This window comes from Gavialis gangeticus, unplaced genomic scaffold, assembly GCF_001723915.1.
Source record: "Gavialis gangeticus isolate Ggan-Ray unplaced genomic scaffold, GavGan_comp1, whole genome shotgun sequence".
Taxonomy (NCBI): Eukaryota; Metazoa; Chordata; order Crocodylia; family Gavialidae; genus Gavialis; species Gavialis gangeticus.
In genome coordinates, this window is record NW_017728998.1 from 23,594,766 (window position 1) to 23,601,689 (window position 6,924).

At 42.5% G+C, this 6,924-nt stretch overlaps 1 long non-coding RNA gene across 1 annotated transcript in view; it reads right to left on the reverse strand.

The window, feature by feature from the left end:
* The window catches only part of LOC109289550, a 15,261-nt gene that overhangs the window by 6,792 nt on the left and 1,545 nt on the right, over window positions 1-6,924 (reverse strand). The window contains exon 2 of the long non-coding RNA XR_002095402.1: window positions 5,878-5,950. This is a non-coding gene — a long non-coding RNA (uncharacterized LOC109289550). The remainder of the gene's footprint in view (window positions 1-5,877; window positions 5,951-6,924) is intronic.

Below are 6,924 nucleotides of genomic sequence, written 5' to 3' on the forward strand. Positions count from 1 at the left end.
CTACCTGGCTGGACTCATTTGAGTCCCATTTCTTGTTTTGGGGTTTTGTTGTTCTCCCGCCCTGGCAGGGGGTCGGGCTAGAAGATCTACTAGGTCCCTTCCGACCCTAAATCTATGAAACTATGAAACCATGGGGGGACCCTTGCCAGCCTCCAGTCCCTGCCTGCTCTCCCAGGCCCCCCATCCCTGCCCACCCCAGCTCCTCGCCCTTTAAAGAAAAGCCCCGGTGCTCACCTGGTGCTGCTGGGTGGAGGAGCGATACCTGCTACCCTTCACTACCTCATGCTACATGGGGAGCTCTGTACAACCCCTGCCCCTTCCTCCAGCCCCCCCATAGCTGCCCTGCCTGGTGTGGCTCCAGCCCTTTAAGAAAAGAAGAAAAAGCAAGAAAAGCCCCGGGACTCCTGCCGCAGCCTCAGGGCTTCAAGAGGCTTGTGCAGAGCCCCCCCATGTGGTATGGGGCAGCAGGGGGCAGTGGGGCTCGCCCCCTTCCAGCAGGATTGCTGAGTCTGGGGTTTTTTTCATTTTTTTTTCTTAAAACGCCAGAGCCGTGGTGGGTGGAGCAGCCATGGTGGGGAACTGAGGTAGTGGGGAGGGGTCAGGGAGCTCATGCAGAGCCCCCCATGCAGTGGGGGGCAGTGGGGGGCAGCAGGGATTGCCCCCCACCCAGCAGCACCCGCTGAGTTGGGGCTTTTTTTTAACATGTGTTGGGAGCTGGGGCGGGTAGGGCAGGGCAGCCATTGCCAGGCTGGGGGGATGGGCCTGGCTGATTCAGAGATTTGGCAGTAGCCAAATCTCTGAATCAGATTCAGCCGAATCGAATCAGGATAGTGATTATCTCTGTCACAAAATCGAATCACTGTCCCTCGAATTGGCCAAATCCAAAGTGAATACTAGTCACTTCGCACAGGCCTAGATCTCAACATTTTTAGATTCAAAGCACCCCTTATTAGACTCAAGGCACTCCCTCAGAAAATGCCACCTCTTAACTTTCACTCTGTTTTTAACTATGAAAAAAATAATAGAACAATTTTTCTGTTGCAAAGAACTCAGAAAGACATAACTTGTCAGAATGTTTTGGCACTATAGATTTCTATTTGCAATCTCTGGCATTATCTTGTGAATCATGTTTAGGTATCTATGCACCCAACAATGCTAATATTGTGAGACACCCTGCAACATCCTTAAAAGGATCTCATGTCACCCTGGTTGAGAATCACTGAACTAGATTCGATTTAGAACTCCTTTGTGTTACTGGAACACTACAAAGTGGTCAGACTGCAGGTTAGATCTGAATAGTGTTCTTGCAGGCTGAAATTTGGGGAGTGTGGGAAGAAAATACTTTAGTTTGGCTGTTATATTCGCAAATGAACATAATCATACATTTTTGTGCAACACTTATTACAGTATTTACCAGAAAACCTGGAAATAGGTTTAAATTGCTAGAGATGTTTTAGTCTACTGGGTACATAATGTAAGTTCAATTTCCCCGTGCCAAATTATATATCTATCTCTGCAACCAAAACAGCTGTGAATAAGCCACTAGGGTGTCTCAGGTGAATAGCACTGACTGAATCTTAGAAAACTTGAACAATCTCTGCAGAAAACAAACAAACAAACAAACAAAAATACTTACTACAAATAAAATGCTGGCTCCCCAGTGGGAGCCAGTAGTCCTCCCGGCTGCACAGCCCAGTACAGAGTGGAGGCTGCTGGCACAAAGGTGCCACCCCCACACTTTCCCCCCACTGATTGGATGAGAGGGCTGCCTATTGTGTGGCCCTGTTGCTCTCCACCAATCAGTAGCAAGGGGTGGGGCCACATGACAGGCAGCTCTCTCCACTAATCAGTAGTGTGGGGCCAGGCCAATCAGAGGTGTGGGGTTGCCCAACATAATAAGCCCATTAAAATGGCAGCCTGCCCTGTGGTCTGCCTGCAAAATTGTCTGACCTCCACCTTGATTTGAGCCTACTTATAAGCCAGTAAGTACCTACTGGGATCATAAGGAAGAACAAGTGTATACATGTAACAGCAAGCTAATATAAAATTCAGTTTACATATGAAATGTGTAATCCAGTTCTTCAGTCATAGAAAATTAGGTTTGCAAGGGACATCAGGAGATCATCTAGTCCAATCCCCTGCTCAACCCAGGACCATCCCCACCTAGGTCATCCCACCCAAGGCTTTGACTAGCCAGGTCTTAAAACCTTCCAAGGATGGAGCTTCCACCACCTCTCTGGGTAACCTGTTCCAGTGTTTTACTACCCTTCTAGTGAGAGAATATTTCCTAACATCTAACATAAACTTCCCTTGCTGAAACTTGATAGCATTGCTCCTTGTTCTGTCATCTGCCACCACTGAGAACAATCCAGCTCCATCCACTTTTGAACCCCACTTCAGGTAGTTGCAGGTTTTTACTAAATCCCCGCCTCAGTCTTCTCTTCTCTAGACTAAATAAAACCAGTTCTTTCAGTCTTTCCTCATAAGTCATGTTTCCCAGCCCCCTCACCATTTTTGTTGCCCTGCACTGGACTCTCTCCAACTTGTCCACATCGTTTCTGTAGTGGGGGGATCCAAAACTGAACACAGTACTCCAGATGTGGCTTCACCAGTGCTGACTGGTCTGTAATTCCCTGGATCCTCCTTTTTCTCTTTCTTAAATATGGGTACTGTTTGCCCTTTTCCAAACATCCAGAACCTCTCTTGATCACCATCAGTTTTCAAAGATAACGGCCAGTGGCTCTGTAGTCACATCAGCCAACTCCCTCAGCCCCTTTGGGTGAATCCTGTCCAGCCCCATGGACTTGTACATGCCCAGCTTTTCTGTACCCATCCATGCCAGTGCTCCCGTCATGCAAGTTCCCACCAAGTCTCTGTTATTCCAGTCTTGTCATAGTTTGGTGATTGTGCAAGGACTTCCAAGTCTTCCTGCTTGTTTCCCAGGCTCTGTGCATTCATATATAGTAAAAGTTACGTTATCTGGCACTTAACAAGCCAGTGTGCTCTATTAACCGGCATGCCGGCTTGTAAGGTAAAATCAAAACAGGAAGTGCCCACCATGGCACTTCTGGTTTTGCCGAACCCCCACAGCCTGGGGCAAAGCAGCCTGTTCTGCTGACCCCCATAATAACAATTCTTTTCCCCTTTATCCTCCACCCCCCTCCCTGTCCCTCGAAGTGGGAGGAGCGGCAATGCGGCAGGAGGGGCGACAGCACACCAGACGCGGCAGGAGAGGCAGCCTCTCAGGTAACTGGCATATTTTGTAATCTGGCACTCCTGATTCCCCATGGGTGCCGGCTAACAAAGCTTTTACTGTATGAGGTTCTGCGCACCCTCAGATATGAAACACATGGGGAGGTATGAATAAATAAACCCCCCAGTATTACACCCTAATCAATAAAAGCTATTAAATTTATATCAATATTCAGAATAATCTCATTGCTTTTTTACTTCTTTTGAACATATGAGTAAAACATGAGAAGAATCCTTAGGTTTACTAAGACTTACTCTTTTTTTTTTCCCATTTATAGTCTTATATTTGTCCAATTGCTTAACATAACTATATAAGGGCACCCTGTCTAATGATAATTTCTGCTGCCTTGTCTAACCTGCATACTTAAATAAGCCAACATATGGTTGAGGACAGGGACAAAACCACCCCTACTCATTTCATCTCTATTATGTACAATATAGGCCAAATCTTGGTCTTACCATTGAAGTTAATGTCAAAACTCCCATTGATTTCAACAGAACCAGAATTTGACCACCTACTTCAAAAATGAAGTGATATGTTGTAAACTTTATGTTTACATTAGATCATATGGAAGACCCTGGAGAGGCTGCAGGTGGTGAAGATTTAAATTTAGATCTGAAAAAATATAGGCTCAAACTTGGCTAAAGAAAACAGTAAATAATGGATCTGGTTGTGCTTGGAAGTAGTTCTGCTAAGTGCAATTGAATTGGCTGTTTATGTTTGCAAAAGAAAACAAGGTCCTGAGTAGAGCTGGGTGAAAACAAAACTTTTCTTTTGAAGGGTAAGAAATGTTTGGAATCCATTATTCATGCAGCCCTGGGAGTAAAATGGGAAGAGTAAACTATGTAAAATTTATCCTGGTAGGTCATATCCAACCCCAGCTAATGTTTATGGTAGTGTCTCTTTTGTCTTTAAGGGAAGCTGTTTCCAGGTAAATATCACCACCACAGAAATGCTAACTCAGTTGTGTTTTTTCACTACTAAAGAGGGACATCAGAAATGACAAAAGCTTACAGAACACTTCTCCCAATTATAAAGTTGGTCTCACCCTACCTCACAAATCTTGATTCTAATTACTCAACCCTCCACTTGTCATATAAGTATACTTGCTGGAGATGATTGAGTTGGAGATTCTTCAAAATTTCTGTTTCAAATTATCTTGTCACCAATACAAAAAAAGCTGAGCTATTTCATGAAATGTTGGGCATTGATTTGAAAAAAGAGTGCTTATCATTTTTTTAAGATATTGCCAGGAGTAACAGAAAAATGTTCATTAACAAGTTGTTATTCTGGGTTCTGAATACATTTTTAAGACAGAAGAAAAGAAAATCTGACTCCATGCACTTTTGCTTAAAGGACCTCTACAAGGTTATTTGACCCCAGCAGTCTTTCCTGCCCAGAGCAGGGGGGTGGACCAGATGATCTCACAAGATCCCTTCCAGCCCTAAACTTCTGTGAATCTGTGAACTATCTTGACTTTGACAGGTATAGTCAGGCCCCTGTGTTCCCTGAGACTGTCACTGTACAATTTGCTGAAGAATTCACCCTGTCTGAAAAATGCTCCAAGCTTATTAAAAAGTGTGTTTTTAAAAGTGTGTTTCTAGACCTCCTGGCTGCAAAAATAAGATGAAGCAAGTGTAAGCAGCTGCGCTGATGTCTGCCTGAGTCTGCAGAAGTCTGCAACAATAGCTCTGACAGGTATGAACTCTAAAACCTAAAGATGACAATCTGTGGTTTATTGAAAGCTCAAAATGTATCATAGCATAAAACCAATTGATTTTTTTATAAAATATAAAACCCTATAGATTGTTCTATTATTTTTCATATTGCACCTAATAAAAACCTCCATGTAATAAATTATTACAAAATTGCCACAAATGTAGAGATTTTCAACCAAATTGCTATAGAGTTTAGGTGGGCTGATCCTCAGCTGACATTAATGGTCTTTGATGAAGGCATGACAATTTATACCAGCTGAGGAACTGCCCTATCTAGACAACTGCTGCAGAGTACATCAGGCCTAGCAGTATATAGCTCCCAAATAGAATCAGGGCCACGTTATGCTGTACACTTTACATTTACTGTGTAAAAGGTAGCCTATTATTTCCCCTTGTTCCCTGTTGCCCCAAATCCTACAATTAACTTAGTAGTAGGTCTTCTCTCTGAACACTTTTTTAAAATTCTCTTTCTACTCTGCTTTTGTTTCTTTGAGGTTTCAGGAAAAAGTTTGTTCTTTATTGTTGTTGTTCCTCCACTAATTTCCTTTCATCTAGCATCAACTAAATCTACATAACGTCCACTTTCATGCTGCTTACTCAACACTAAAACAGTTTTAAAGTGAATTAAATCTAATTTCTTTTCTGTGTAGGAGCTAAAGACTGTTATGAAAACTATTCTCCCTGATCATGCAAAAAAGAAAATGAATGGCAACACAGAGCAGGACTACTCTGAACTCACAGAGACAAAGGTACTGGTTTCTTTAAGGAGAAAAAAAAATCACACTTCTAATATTCAGAACTTGGATGTCTCTGCATAGGAAATGTTAAGCTGCTTTTCCCTTCTTGCTCCTCCCTTTGCCATTCTGATTGTTGGATATATAAATTAAGGTTCAGGACTCTGCTTACAAATCAGTTTTCTTGTCAGTCAGCACTAGTAGCCCAACTGGGGTTCACAGGAAAGGGAGATGAGGAACTTCTCCTGTAAAGAAATTTAAATCAAAGCAAAACTTCTCTGTAAGAAAAATAGGGGGTGGAACTGCATGGTTTCACTAATGACTTTGCAAACATTTAGTCAAAAATAACCTAGAAACCTGGTTGCACTTTATTTAATATTCAGATAAGGACCATTCACCCGCTGTTAAGCTACAACATCTACAATCATTCTTTGAATACTGATAATTATATGAAACAGACTCCCCTAGAGGCTGGTAGTCTAGTCTGGATTCACCTGGAATACAAAGATGAATAATATAGCATATTACATGCATACAAGTAGTTGCAATTTATAGAAATGTCCATTTATGCTCCTGAAAGAAGATGTATATTTCCCTGGGGAAATGGTATAAGGTGATATAAACCTACATGCAGTATTGTTTGCATCCTATCTCCTAATGTACCTGTCCTTGATTAATTCATAAATAAATAAATAAAGTTGTATTTATCCAGATGAATATCTTTCCCTATAAGATCATAAAAGAGAAAATGTTAACAAAGGGATGTGTGTGGCCCACTGTAGTGAAGGGTTATTCATCACAGATACATGAAGCGAGTATTTATAAGAGGCATTTGAATGGCTTGGAGTGGATTTTTCTAAAGATTAGTAACATGATTATGAATGTGTTCTCTCGCTCTCTCTATCACCCCCTTCCCCTCCTACTACTCCCATCAGGTGCCTTGTCCTTGTTTTCCCCTCTTATTTGATGATGGCTGATAACACCTTTCCTCCACCAGAGAAGCAACTGGGAAGTTTGCTCCTTCCTCACAAGACTGAGGGTATAATTAGAACAACGCACCTGCTCAGTCCTCCAGTGACTCAGTTAGTCTACATCCATGTCAAAATCCATGCTGTGAGGGTAATTTGATCATCTCACTTAAAAAAAAATACTTTGTTTGAATAAACCTCAAGAACAAGGCTCAGTTGAGCTGTTGTTTTTTTTTTGGGGGGGGGGGGGG